At 34.8% G+C, this 16,130-nt stretch overlaps 2 pseudogenes; both read right to left on the minus strand.

The window, feature by feature from the left end:
- Nucleotides 1-9,038: 9,038 nt before the first annotated feature.
- On the minus strand, nt 9,039-11,283 carry LOC149202468 (BTB/POZ domain-containing protein At5g48800-like; annotated as a pseudogene).
- A 130-nt stretch (nt 11,284-11,413) lies between these two features.
- LOC149202469 (uncharacterized) lies at nt 11,414-12,060 on the minus strand (annotated as a pseudogene).
- Nucleotides 12,061-16,130: the final 4,070 nt, after the last annotated feature.

Here is a 16,130-nt window from a genome sequence, read left to right on the forward strand (position 1 = left end):
GTTGCATGTATGATTTCCTAGTTGGTTTTGGCATGTATGGTACATGCATGTGTGTATTTGGTTCATTTGCTGTCATTGGCATGGGTTTTGTCGAGTTCGACAATTTTTTAAGCTTTTCCTCTTCATTTATGGATAGTCGTGGTGTGATGGGATTCATTCTTGGTTGAGCTTTGGATTTCCGAAAGGTTTTGGATCTAAGTGAGGAGGTCTCAGGAGAATCCCAAAGGTTGGGGGTGGAGATAGTTTTCTTCAGGAAGCCCTCAATAGGTGGGTGAAGACAGGAAATTATTCAAGGAATGTTGAAGGAATACTCAGGCATCCAAGATTGGTTTGGTTTTGTGATCTTGGGACTGGTTTAGGTGAGATTGCGGTAGGGTGAGGGTGGAGGTGGTTTAACCTATGGATTCCCTTGGTTGTTTATGGATTGGTTTATCCCATGAGATCCAACATTCATGCTTGGATAATGGAACGGGGATGATTGACAGGAAGAAAGATTTGGTTTAGCCCAATCCATGGTCGAGTGGTATGTGGAAGTCCCTGACTTGGTTGGATTTTGCATATGTTAATACGAGCTAAGTTCCCCTCGTATTTTATGAGTAAATGTACTTGTTAATATGTGGCTTTAATGGTTGTTCTATCATTGTTATTGTCTTGGTTTATGCTGGTTATAAGCATGGATTTATGACAGATTCAATTTATGCCTATTATAATGTTTGATTGGTAAATGGATGGTTATTGAATGCATGACCTGATAGATGTTATTGCAGCCACTGTGAGAGGGAATTAGGCCTCCTTGATGATTCTCAGTTAAGTTTCATCTCTATGTTCATATATGCATTCATGACCTGTAGATTGCATGTTCACAATGTGTTTGACGGAATGACTTTCATGGTTAGACCTTTTTATGCCAATTCCTTGTCTAAGTTTTGTGTTAAAGGCTTTTTCCTTGTGTCATTTATCATTTCTGGAATTTATATCATGTTTTGGGCAGAGGTCTGGATCCTAGCCCTAAAAATGTAGCTCAGATTTCAGCGTCGCATACATAGAACTGAGCCATTTAGACTGTAGTCTCTAGAAGGTAGGGTTATCCATGCGACTGGAGGGTTACAGACACTAGCTTGCCTTGTTGTGCAAATGACTGAGAGTCCAGATCACTAAAAAGGAAATTTAACTCAGGGTTTGGGCACCTGGAGTGGTTGTTTAGCTCCTGGGTGTCATGTAGCACCCAAGGGAAGTCAGTAAAGTTTCAGGTTATTGATTCCACTTTCTTAACTATACTTAGAGTTGAGTCATGTCATAGTAACACTTCGCTCATGTTTACCCCGATAGGCTACTGAAAGTGGGTAAATGTGGGAGGTGGCATTACATAAACATATAAAAAAATAATACATCCTCTACTATTTATAGAGAGCTTTATTCATAGCCTCTACTATTACAATAGGAAAAATTTATAATAGTTTATCTAGGTAAAATAAAATAAAAAGTAAAATTTTAATAATCATATTCATATTTTTATGTCAGATAGTTTCTTCATTTGACCATTTAAAGAACACGGATCTGGGTGAACGCTTACAAAATTAAAACACAAATTGTATCCATTAAATGTCAAATCAACAAGGAAGAATTGACAAATTGATATCTCCAATGCAATGGTTTTTTAAATAGTGATGGAGTGACTTTCATATAAACCCCCAATTCTTATAAACCCATGATTCCACATTCCATGAAGTGCGAGATAGAAAAATATAATAGAGTCAAAGTAAATTCCATGAGGAGAAACAAATCCAAATAATTGGTATTCCAATAAAAATAGGGTGAAATATATCTTGATACTTGCCATTACCATAAAAATAGGGCGAATAGGAGAATGTAGTTTGATTTTTACTTCAGAAAACAAACAAATTCCAATAATTCTGGGTTTATAGAAAAATATAATAGAGTGAAAATAAACTCCCCAAGGAGTAATTGGTAATTGGTATTCGCTTAAAAAAAGGGTGAAATATATCTTGATACTTACAATTACCATAAAAATAGGGCGAATGGGAGAATGTAGTTTGAATTTTGCAAGGCAAAATAATTTTTTTAACTCTCCCCATCAAATTCCCATGGACTGATGATTTATAACTATTTTTTAAAATAAATATTGAGCGATGCATATTCAAACTCCTATTTGTAAAAAAATTGCCCAAACAAAATAAATAATCCCCTAATTTTTCCCATGCACGAAATTTGGCCCCTAAAATTTTCTATGTCTAGAAGGTGAGGCAAGTCTCCTTTTCTGTAGTAACAAAGTTACAACCTTAACGTGAACTTGACTAAATTCTCATTTTTTGGGGGGCTGCATCGAATCATGATTTTCATGTTGATTTGAATAAGAGATGCAACATCACCCTTTTTTAATTTCATTATTAAATTCCAACATTTTTCAACTATGACATTAAAAACCAAATATTACGATATAGAAAGAGCCACACCAATATGCAAAAGTGGAAATGCAGAATCATCTACACCAAAATGCAAAAGTGAAAATGTAGAATCTTCTATTTTTGTGGGGTTAAAATTCAAACATGAAATTAAAATTCAACTATCATGATTATGAAAGGCATGAAAACACATGTATAAATACAAAATTGGTGATGCAATATCACCTCTTTTTTAGGGCTAAATTTCAAACAATTTTTAACAATGGAATTAAAGACCAATATCATCGCTAAGAAAAATCTTAAAAATTAGTGCCTAATATTCATCTAAACTTGTTTTTTTTTAAACATTGCTTTTAAGAGTTTTTCAAATTTTTATTTTGTTTTTGGGTTAAAATTATCAATTAATGGACATAATACCTTTCACAATTGCCACTACTAGAAATTAAGACAACTATAAATCTCAAAGTTACATTACATAAGTTTCATTTAATTATTACTTAATTATTTTTTAATAATTTATATTTAGAAGAAAAAAATCCACCCTTTTATCTTAAAAAATGTTTTTATTTTTTTTTTTATTTAAAAAAAAAACATTAAAATATCAAAAAAATTCCAATAAAACACTTGAGAATTTTTTCAAAAAAACTAAAATATTTTAAAAAATTTAATACGTAACTTTTAAAAAAAAATTAAAAAATAAAATTTTAATTTTAATTTTAAAAATTATAAAATAAATAAACCCAATTAATAAAAAAATTGAAATTACATGGGGTGATCTTGAACATCTCTTTGGACTAGAATATATGGCACGAGGCAACCCCTAATATATATGTATATGGGGTTGGGGTAAAAGTTAGCCAGATGGAAGTAATGAGGGAGGGAGGCCGGAGCGGGAAGAAGGTGATGTCGGACATTTCTATCATAATATTGGGTAGGTTTTTGTTTTGTTGTGTTTGTTTTGTTTTGTTTTAATTGTTTTTTAAATCTTTTATTTATTTTTTATTTTTTTGTTTTTACTGTTTTATATAAAAAAAAAAAAATTAAATTTTGTTTTTTTTAATATATATATTTCAAAGTTATATATATATATATATATATATATATATATATATATATATATATATAATTGTTTTAATTAAGATTTTTTTGGGTTAATTTGCTTTTAAAATTGCTTTAAAATTTTAGATTTTAACAAAATTTTAATGGTGTATAAAATGTGTTTTTTAATTATTATTATTATTATTTAACTTAAATACTTTAAATTTTTGTGTTATTTAACAATGATTTTATAGGTCAGAGTTTAAAAAATATTTCAATTTTAGTGTCTCATTGAAAAGATGTCGAGGCATCTTATACTAACTGTTTAATTGATTTATAATTTAAAACTAACAAAAATAAATTGTTCTTGCTAGAACTAGTTGACTTAGGTATTGATTTTTAGAGTTTCTTGTAGTTATGATAGTTGGTCTTTAATGCTTCAATTAGAAAATATTGGAATTTTAAGTTTTTTTTCTTGTAATTGTAATATTTAGATTTAATTCCATACTTGAAAAATGTTGGTATTTTTAGGCTTTTTGAACTTGTATATATTATCTTTTTTTTCTCGTTAAAACTAATCTATTATATACAGTAGCAAGAAAAACAGTTACATCATTTTAAGACTAACAGAACCAGAGGCCAGTTGTGGCACTTTGGAACAGGTGTGACCAAAAAGAACAGCCCTCGCAGGGGCGCCAGATCAGAGATAAACAACCCTCGCAGGGGCGCCATACCAAAAATGAACAGCCCTCGCAGGGGCGCCAGATCAGAGATAAACAACCCTCGCAGGGGCGCCATACCAAAAATGAACAGCCCTCGCAGGGGCGCCAAACCAAAACTAAACAGCCCTCGCAGGGGCGCCGGACCAAAACATTGCATCCCCCGCAGGGGCACCAGCAGAACTTCAGCATAATCCCTCTCGGGGAAGACAGACCCATCCCTGAGCCAACATAACATAAACAGACTATGAGCCAACATAACATGAACAGTAAGACCAAAACAAGACCTGAGCAGCGATGGAGGTCGGGATTCCGAACAGATGAGCGGCTATTCGTCCGGCTCCTCCTCGACCACCCTACACCATCCATACTTCTCCACTTCCTCTGCAGTGGGAACGGTGTCCATGTTGACATTGTCCCCTTTGCTGGTCGTCGCCTCCTGAGCCTGAGGAAGATTAGATACATTCTCTGGAGCATCCGCAGGCTTCTCCATGACATCCTCTGAGCTGCCAATAAGATGCTTCCCCCTACTGTCTTGAACGTCGCCACCATCTGGAGAGTCTTCGAGGAAGAGAACCGACACATGGGCACTGATTCGGGGTTTATTCAGAGAAATGATAAAGTTGAAAATGGCAGAACTGAAGGCAGGCGTGGAAGCCGGGTCAGAATCAAGAGCGCTTGAGTCCAGAAATTGGCTAGTCTGAAGGGGGTTGGCTCAGAGATTCGATGTCAATGGCAGTGGCGCAATGGGGTTGAGAAGCATCAACTGGAGGACGCGAAGACCGGCCCCGGGCAGAACCTCGACGGCTGAGCATTCGCTGTCGAGGCCTTACCATATTTGCAGGAACACCAGGGGTATGGAGCAGCGCGAAATTGAGTAACCGTCCAGGCTTAGGACTGCCCCCAACAGTCAGGGAAATGGCTCTGACAGCAAGAGCTATAACCTGAAGAACCATAGACCGAGCAAGAACCTGCACATAGAGCACCATGAACTGAGCGTGAACCGGCGCATAGAGAGCCAACCCACCACCTCTTTTAACATCCCTACCGCCACCTCGAATCCCGTCCGCCATTACTGCTCGCTCCATTCGAACCAGGGAGCCAGACAGAGCATTGAATTGCTTCTGAAGAATTCCAATCCTTTTATTCCTTGGCGGCCAGCGACATGTCGTCTCGCATGCTTGATCCTTGAGACAGCGCATGGCCTGCATGTGTCCTTCATTAAACGCGCGTCCTGTCCACCTTGTCACCCGCATCCGGGGGTGTATATATTATTTTTTAATGCCATGGTTGAAAATTATTGGAATTTTACTATTTTCAATAATTAGGTTTTGATTTTTAATGTCATGGCTAAAAAATGTTGGAATTTGCACCCTAAGAAAAGGTAATACAACATCACTGTGTTTTTATTTTAGGGTGTTTTTCATATTTTTTTTGCACAAAATAGGGTGGTTTTGGGCTAGAATTCTTGTTAAGTTCGTAACCTTTTATAATATAGAAAATATGCAAATATAAATAAATATGTAGTCTCTTTAATGTTTTTTTGTAAGCTTGGTAGGACTACATCTTCATCATGTCCAACTTCTCACCCGAATCGAGGGGGTTGGGGGAGGATAGCGCAAGATTTGAACCCAAGACTTTTGGTCCGGTATTTCCACAGTCATTGCCTATTTAGCTACCCCAAGTGAACATGTAATTTCTTTAATGTTACCTAGGACCTATGGTCTATAATTCTATAATAGAATCATATCCCCCTCTATTCTACTCTCTAAATTCCTACTCCAAGATGCTCTACTCAACTATGGAACAAATACAATGACTTAGAATGAAACCCCTTCTCCTCCTAGTGGCCTCATATTTAACATTTATCTATACCCATTTAAGTTAGGTTTATGAATTCCTCAACACTCAATTAGAGTTACAATTTTCAAACCTTCTAGAATACTCTTGAGAATCCACATTTTTTTTTTATGAATAAGTAATGGGGTAGACATTTTAGGTTTTAATAATGTACAATTAACTATTACAAAAATATTTTTAATAAAAATAGAAAAAGATGCAATGGAACACACATATTAACACATATTTTTTCTTAAACCTAAGCTGGGAAAAATAGAAAGCTTTTTAGGATATCTCTTCATTATAGTGTTATAATACAATATGTATATCCCACAACATCCATAAGTTGCCAATCCATTTACCCTAGATGAGAATACAATCATAGGTCCTTAATCGAAAATATGAAACCATGGGAATAAAACATCATGTGCTAAAAAACCACTAAACATGGTACTCGAGTACGAAAAGAAACAAAGACTTGATGCAAAAAACCACTCACTTTATTTTTATTTTTATTTTTTCTAGGGTTGTTATTGTCCCACCTATGACCCTCCCCTACACCTGATGTAATGTAAAATTCATGGAGGTAGAAATGCAAAGAATACAACACATACCCAACAAACATGGCATCCTCTCATACCATGTTATTCAATATAATATGTCAACTTGTGGGAGGAATAAATTTTGTATACATGCTCTAAGTGATACAATTCTTGTGTTGTTACCAAGTTACATCTCTAAGTCTAGATGAACATCAAAGGGTATTGGTAAATAATGAGAAACTATTAACCCCTAAAATTGCCATTTGATTCCTTGAAATGACTCTGGAACGTTTCAAACCCAAATTTTCCAAACAAGGACCTACCGCTAAAATAACCATACAAGTTGATTTCTCTGAAGCAATTGAAATAAATGACTAGAAGGTAAGTAAATACTAGCCTTGAAATGAAGGTCCAAATCATGTCTCAAAGCTAGTGGACTACCTCTTCTTGTTTGACCTCAATTTGGGTTAAAATTCTCTAAACCCCTATTGTTTGATACCGTTGTTAATGTTTCATTGTGAAGATTAAGTGATAGATTATGAAGGATGTTGTACTCTACTTCAAAGCCAATATTTTCCCTATATTGTACAAATAGACTCATGATGTTTACTTGCCAATTGATGCATAGATGCTCATTCTCAACAACTTTATTGGATATTAAAAGAACTGTTATTCTAATGGATTGCATGAATTCCTCATGTCTTCCCAAAACTATTTGAAACTCTTGCACATCCCCATTTTTCATGTTGAAAAACAAACTTGGTGAATCTTTCGTAGAAAGGCTAAACTAACACTATATTTTTTGTTCAAATAAGCATAGGGGAAGATACCAAAACTTCCGAGAACCCAAAAGTTGAGTCCTAAAACATCAATAAGGAAACCACTATGTCTAGAAAACATAGTTGTTGATACAGAGACCAGAGAAGGGAAGTAAACACTAGACTTGGAACCAAGTTCCAAACATGTCTCCTCTATGATAATTTTCTACCAATTTTCACTATAGTTCCAAGCCTTAATAGTCGCCCAATTGTCATTAATTTTTTTTGGGAGGGATTGAACCAAGAGGAATAACTAGCGGAATACAAAAACTAGTACAATACAAACAATCACACTGAGATTTCTAAATAGTGGCAAAGATTTTCTTAATGTTTGGCCTCTAGACTAAAACACTATCAACTTGTATAATTACCCAAATGAAAAAAAAATAACTACACATAGATTCCAAAGAAATTTGAAGAATGCCTACTATTCCTAAAAATTCCATGGAGAGAATGAACTAAAGAGGAAATAAACATATAAAGTACCAATATCAAGACAAGTCTAACAGCTAGAGAAGGCAAATCTGAAAGGAAATGGCTAGGATGTATGTGATACCCTAACTCCAAATTTCATTGTTGTTAAGAGTATAAGCATTCCAATCTCCAAATTTAATTGTTGTTACAATATAAACATTCCAATTCAAAAAATAGAAATAGACCAAGTACATATCCAACACTTAGTACATTTCTCACTAAATGGCCAAATTGAGATATAAACTAGTCAAATTTGCACCATATATAGACCTGAACAAAGCTATTATCTAACATGGACAGTACCAATCACCAGTGAAGCATCGAATTATTTGGATTCACCATCCCAAGTACATTCTAAACTTTTAATAAATGAAATTGAATTATGTGCTTAACATAAAATTATAAAATAAACCTGATTCATAACCCCAATTTTTAAATAATGTACACACTTCATAGCTTGTTTAACATATTGATAAGTTTCTTGTTTAAGGTTCTTGGTATACAAATGACTTCCAATATAATTTTGGCTTTAGAATATATAAATGAATTATATTAATTAATTTTTTTTAATAAATTGATATACTAGCAATTGTCCCAAAAGGTACAAAGAGAGACCGATAGGATTATTAAATTAGAATTGTTGAATTTTTCTAAAAGAGTTAATTGGTTTGTGGAAAACATTGTTTTTTTGGACTGGATCATTGTGCAATTACTTTTCAGGAACACATTGAATGTCTTATTTAATTTTAGAGTAAGTTAATTACCCAATAAGTTAATTACCCAAAATCAAGAGGTTAAGTTAATTACCCAAAATCAAAAAACCTCTTTTCAGGAAGACATTGAATGTCTTATTTAATTTTAGAGTAAGTTAATTACCCAAAATCAAGAGGTTAAGTAAATTACCCAAAATCAAAAAACTTCTATAGATGGCCAAGCATGTACGAAGAATACATCTCATTCATATGCAATACCAAATCCATCTTTTCTTTTCTCTGAGTAAAATTTCAAAAGCAAATCCATCTTTTCTTTTCTCTGAGTAAAATTTGAAAAGCATGAACACATGCCGTTTCATATGCACAATAAACCCAACTTCTGAAATTTCAATGCTTGGATGCATCCCATTCTATGCTATAGTAAACCCATATTTTCCTTAAATTTCAATCCATAAACACATCCATTCATGAGCTATAACAGAACCACAAAAAGCAAAACCCAGCTTTGCAATGCCAAAGCATTATCCCCCTTCAAAAGCAAAGAAATAGCAAATATAAACACCAGTGTTGCACAGTCTTGACTGCGCAAACCAATCATTGCCATCTGAAAAATCAAGAAAATAAAGACGATGACCAATTAAGGAGATGATAGTGACCCTTTTTCTAGCCTTCTTCTGAATATGCTGTGGAATAGTTGCTTAGACCAGTAGATTTTGGATATGGCCATGCACAGCATATTCTATCATCAAGTTCTTCATCTGTGTAGATCTTAAAACCTTCTTAGTGGCATAATCCAAGCTTAATTGCTCTGCAAGGGTTTTGATACCTCTAGTAGGCTCATTGGAATGGCCATGAAGCAGACTGGCAGCCTGCAAGAAGGTGCAGGCTTGTATAGAGACAGAACAATGATGGACCTGCGAATGCTTCCTTTAATGGAGGCGTGATTCGAGGGAGAGGGCACAAAAACACACACTTCTACTGCACTACTACAGTCAGTGATGTCAAGTTGCATTACTACTGTTTAACATAATACGAAAATATCAACTATGTGGTATGTATATTTACTAAAAGAAGAGCAATAGCTAAAAGTTTAATTAGGCCAACCTTGAGGTATGTGTGAATTGCTTTGTAGAGCTGATCATGAGCAGGCCTACTGAAGGATGGCAGAGTTTCCACGAAATCCAAGAATTTAGTTGGGGAAATCCATGGACAGGCTGCAATTTCTGTAAGATATTCGTCCCAAATTTTGGAAACATTGCATACAGTGGGGTTGCTGCTCGAGGAACTGCGAGAACTGGCGTTCCCTTCACTGTAAAGGGTACTGTAATCAGAATCATCCCCCACATCCGTTTGCAGAGACATAAACAGAGAAACTATATGTTGCATGCTGTCCACCTCGGGCGAAGTATCCACAACATAAATTTCTTCTTCACATGGGGTCTCATAATTGCTTCTATAGCCATCATAAAATGTCTCCCTATCATCACCATTGTCATTCTTCTTCATCAATGGTAGTAAAAAATCTGCAAGCCTAGCCTGATCGAGCTGGCCTGCAATTCTGATTTCGAACCCGAACCTGCACTCTTTTCCCACATTCCAAAGGCACAGCGAAGTAGCCCAAACATAAAGCTAACTGGCACTGTGTCTTCTTTCTCCACGGGAAGCAGCCTAATGATAGATTCTAGTACATTTTTCATTTCAGAGTCCTTGCCCTTCATGTGACTGTGGGGTTTAATCACCTCATAAACCCACCTATCAACGTACAGAACCAGAGCTCGGCCGATGAATCCCTCATAATTCCCCTGCCTCCTGATGGACTCCATTATCTGGCGAAAGTAATCGATTGGGAGCGTTAACAGGTCTTCGATCAGCCAGTCTTTCTCATAATTCTCCATGTGACGACCCCCATCAAACCCAAGCTCCATGGGTGTCAAAGGAATCGATGTGGACCCCTGCTTCTCGTTCATGATTTCGGAGCAGGCCAACAGTGCCAGCGCCTCAACACAGGCGCTAACGATTTCTAGCTCCCGGGCTATGGGATGAAGCTCCTCGCAGCTCCAGAGAGCTTCAATGGTATCGTCCCAGTTTTTTAGTATAACGTCCTGGAATACAGTTGACTTCTTCTGTAGAGATTCCCTCTGTATTGCTCCTCCGTCATTTCAAAGAACTCTGAAGCACATCGTATGGCAGCAACGGTGGACGGTCCCATGAGGATGGTAGAGCCGTAGCAATAAGCTGCTATTAGCTCAAAAATCCTAGCCCCGCCAGGAGGGTTCAAATAAATCTCTTTGGCATCCATGAGCTCCCTTTTGAAATACCCGCTTCTGGACACCAAAGGGAACTGCCAGCACAAAAACACACAAGTATTTGCATGCATTGGTACTGAGATTAGAAAAATCCTTCAGAATTTAAGGAGACCAGGACTGGTTTGTATACCTTATGAAGCTCAAAACTGCAACCTAAGATGTGAATTGTAACACTGGTTGGAAAACCAGTAGCCTTGTACCTGTGGATACCAGATTATGTCTCATTTTCAGTTTCACGACATTCATGGCATCTCAGAATGAAAAGCACGTCTTTGTATCATTAAATAGTGAAATTTACAAACCATACACATCTTTTGCAGATCTTTCAATCTGGATGCAAGATAGAATATGATGTGCATGGCCATATCCAAAATCTACTGGTCTAAGCAACGACCATCTGATCCATGACATCCAAGATACTGATGGTTATCCTATTTTGAACTTGAAGGCTATTTGTTTTTAAATCAGTGTTGGCATGGCAAAAAAAGGCTCGGTCATCAGCAAATTGGCAAAATGGGAAAAATATCAGTGAAATTAAATATTAAAACCTTGTTTTACCCACACTTTTGTCATTTTTTTTTCTGAGAATATACACATCAGTTTCTTCATACACATACTCCGGATGCAAATCCTCATGGGGTGCTTTCTCCACAGTGAAATAATTAGGACAAATCTGCCAGAAACGCTGATGGGCTTCTGTAGATCGTATCTGATAACCTAATAGAATTACAATATTCGCTCCAGAAAGGGAATTCATGGTGGAAATCAAAGGGTCCACAGTATTCTCCAAATAAACAACATCCATGACAACAATGAAATCAAATGGAGGCTTCAGTACCTGAATCTGCTTCTTGTTGTTCCAATAGAGCTGAGAAATCTTCACTCTTCCAATGCCGGATCCCGGTTTTCCGACGGAGACGAGGGAGGTCGCAGCCGTGTTTTTCTTCATGTTGCGTTTGAGGGCGGGCAAAACTGGGGGGATGTCGGTCAAGATCACGTCGAGGCCGAGCAGGGCCAGGCCCATTCCGGCGACGCCGCAGCCAGTCCCGAGTTCGATTCCGCGTTTGTTCTTGAATTGGAAGATTTGGGCGTATACGGGATTGGGGTGAGGAGTTGGGGTGAGGAGGCAGCGTTCCATGAATTTGACGAAGACGAGGGCGCAGGCCAGACGGAGGTACCGACGTGCATAGCAATAACAACTGGCAGGCCATAGCAATAACAAGTGGCAGGCCAAAGAAACGATGAACTCCGAGGGCAAGAGTGATAAAGAATGGGAAAAAGCAGTAAAAATATCTTCAAGAGTGACATAAAATAATGGGAAAAAGCAGTAAAAATATCTTGCCATGCCACGGAAGGTGAAAAGAAGGCAACTCAACTTATATTTGGAAAACGCAGTGACACTTCAAATCAACGGTTGAAAGTGTCTCCCCTGATTGAACGGCCCAGGATAAAAGTGTTGACGATTGTTGATGCATAGGAAGGCCTATCGGCCTAATTGTAACTTTTTTATATTTACATATTTTAAAATATTTAAGTTTTATTAAAATAAAATAATTAATTAATTTTTAAATTTATTATCAAATTCAAAATAAAATATTCCAAACATTTACATCTTATAATTATATATTTTTTACATTAATAATCTAATTATTACTCATATTATTATTCCTGCTGCTTGCAAGTGTATATCACATTTGATATATGGTTGTTGACTGTGAATTTGTTTCATGTTTGAATACAAATAAAATCATAGTTTGTAAATTTAACATTAAGAAACCAATTTAATCTATTTTTTTTAAATCATTTATTTTAATTTTCATTAATTTAATTGGCTTCTCTGCTCTGAGTCCTATTTAGTAATGATTATTCGTCTCTGAGTCCTATTTAGTAATGATTATTCGTCGGTATGAGGTTGTACTTCTAACTCCAACCTTGCACCAGCCCTGTACCATTTGCAGGTTACGGTCTTTAATTAAGTTACGAAGTTTGTATCGTTTTTGAGATCTCTTGCTATGAAAACTATGGATGTTGTGAAAATCTATCTTGACGACGCTTACAGTATGCCAACAATTTCTTGGGATACACCCTTTTCTACATTTACAAACATTAAAGTATTGTCATCAATGACATCTTGGGACTTAGACATACATTATTAAATTACTTTATTTTATTAAGAAATTAAAATTAACATTAAAAAAAATATTTATAATTTAAAGGTTTTTTCTCTACTTTGTTCCAACGTTGTTTTCTTGAGGGCGCTAAGACTCAACGAGTCCCAATCGGCCGGAAATCGGGAGCTCTCCAACGTTGTTTTCTTGACTGCGCTAAGGCTCAAAGAGAATTGTAGAATGACACGTTCTGTACATACCAATCTATGAACAGTTTACATCGACATTTATGAACTGACAACTTGCAAATGTGTGAACCACATCAATGCAAACAACATCAATACAATTTATATCACTATTACTTTAAATCATAGTTACCAAGTTCGAATTCGAATTCGATTCGGTACCGAAAAAATTCGACTACCTAAAATACAGTACGGAAAAAATTCGAAAATATAGATCTTCCAAAATTAAATTATTTTTAAAATTTAAAAAAAATCTATATTTACAATATATTTAAAAAAAATCACTTAGTCAAATCCTAAATTTTAATATAAAGCTTTAAAATGTTATTAATTAATAGCTAAAACAACTTAAATGTCTCTTTGTAGATTTTTCAAAGAGTTGTTTAGAGTGTAGATAGAAGCATTTTTCAAAGAGTTGTTTAGAGTGTAGATAGAAGCACACCCAAACTTTAATTCATGGTTTCAGTTTCTTTACTATGGGAAAGAAGAGAAGTATGAAATTCACATCGAAAAAAATGGTGATTATATATTTTATAAATATTTATAAATAAAAATTTATTATTCTTTGTTATAAGAAATTATTATTTTTAACAAGTATAAATTTACTATTTTCTACAATATTTTAATATAGAATTTATAGTTTTTTACAATTGTAATTTTTTAAATATGCCATTTATTATTTACTATACTTTTTTAATATAGAAATTTCTATTTTTAATCTTTAAATATTTAATTTTTTATTAACAAAAATTATTACGAAATTAGATGGTAACTTTTTTAATGTTTTGAGTAATGTAGAAATTTCTATTTAAGTAATAAATTTTTTATTAACAAATTTTAGATGATAACTACATTTTTTTTTTAATCGGAAATTTATGCTTTTAATGTTTTGAATAATATAGAAATTTCTATTTAAATATTAAATTTTATATTAAGAATTTTTTTTATAAAATTAAATAATATAAAAATTTCTATTTTTAAATATTAAATTTTATATTAATGAAAACACTTTACCAAATTCCATCATAATTGTAATATTATTCTTAACCTAAAATTTACACTTCATTATAATTTTTTTTAACATAAAAAAAATTATTACCTAATTCCATCCTAATTATAATATCAACCTAATTCCATCCTAATTATAATATCAACCTGCCATTTACCATTCATTATAATTTTTTTTAATATATATTAAAAAAAATTAAAAATAAAAAATTTATTTAAAAAAAATACCGTACCGAATTGCAATTTTCGAATTTGCAACCGAACCGAGTCGTACTGTCGTATTTTCGAATTTTTCGGACCAGTACGGCCGAATTTGGTAGCTATGCTTTAAATACGTTAGGTGAGAAGAAATAATGTGTTGGTAAACAAAACTAGAAAAAAAACTTCCATAAAGACTATATTAATTATAATGGATTTGAGTAGGTTCGCACTAAGTTTACTAGAGGTCGATCAGTGAAGACAAACTAAGAGACACAACAAGGCCAAAACAACAGAGAGCGACGGTAGCATAGTGCGCGGAGTGCACGTCACTGTAGCAAGCTTTGTGAAAGCCCCTTCTAAAAATTGGTATCAGAACCAGTAACGTTTGGTTCGTCGGGTCAATGCTCATTTTTTCATCACTCTATATAAAATGGATCCAATTAGAAAGTCTATTTCATATCGTGATATCGAAAAGCAAGAGTCCTTTACTTAAGAAAATACCCTTCGAGATATGTTCGCTATTGCATCTAGTAAGGTTTTAAAATCTGCTGAACTTGAATATGAAGAAAGCGAACCCTCTGCTAGATGGCAGCTACCTTTAATTAATGCTTCAGAAGTCTATGCAGATCTATCTGCCTTCCATTTAATTGCCGCTACTAGGATAAGTATAAAGGAATCTATCAGTCAGATTCAGGAAAATTCTAACTGTATACAATCTATTCCTTTACTTAACCCCAAACAATTACAGGTTGAGGCTAAGCGTCTAAAAACCCAATACCTTCATTTGGGTTGTATCAGAATTGGAATACATGCATTAACACATCAGGGTTTGAATACTTTTGTGTTAGCTACTATTCGAGATCTTACACATAACAAAGATACAGATTCATTGATAGGAGGGATAGTTGCACCTCTTTCAAATGGTCCAGTTTATTTTGATTGTTATCCAAATTTTTCAGTTTATATCTTTGATGAAACTATTGAGAGCATTCTCCAGCTCCAAATCTAGACAACTGGATTTGATATGAATAAGAAAAGACATAATATAGCAATCCAAACCAGAGGTTGCTTCAAGCACACAAATACCCTGTATCTTGTTGTTATGCATGCCCCCAGTAAACATTCTAAAGCTAGTGTTGTGGTGTTAACAGACTCTAGAAATCAAAAAATAGAACACCAAACAATCAGGTGGGAAGATTTGACATTCCCTGAACACTGGGTGGTTTCAAACCCCAGGCCTCTGTCAGTCAAGAAAATTACTTCTGTAGATATCAAAGAAGAGTCCTCCTCTGTCGTCTTATCTTTTCCCCATAGATCTACTATAGAAAGAAAGAGGATAGATCAAATGTGCAGGAGTTCACCATTATACAGAAATCCTAAACTTGTTGACACTGCTTGCACAAGTTCTCTTGTAAATACTTGCAAGCATATTTCATTGTTTGAATTAACCCATATGGTAAATTTTTCTTCCCTAGAAGTTAAATGCCCAGAGTGTCAGTATCCTGTTATTTTAAGCCAGCTTGCAGATTTGGTAATCCATGAGAATCATCATCCTAGGACTGGTGAAGCCCCACCTACAACTTCTGTCAATCCATGTCCTAATCCTAAGTGATAAAAAATTCCATTTCCTCATGAGTCAGAGCATGTTTTGATGATGCATGAGATTCCTATTTTGGAAAATGAATATTTGAGGTTA

This window comes from Pinus tabuliformis, chromosome 2_1, assembly GCF_031772625.1.
Source record: "Pinus tabuliformis cultivar Carrire ecotype Pingquan chromosome 2_1, CPIR1, whole genome shotgun sequence".
Classification (NCBI taxonomy): Eukaryota; Viridiplantae; Streptophyta; class Pinopsida; order Pinales; family Pinaceae; genus Pinus; species Pinus tabuliformis.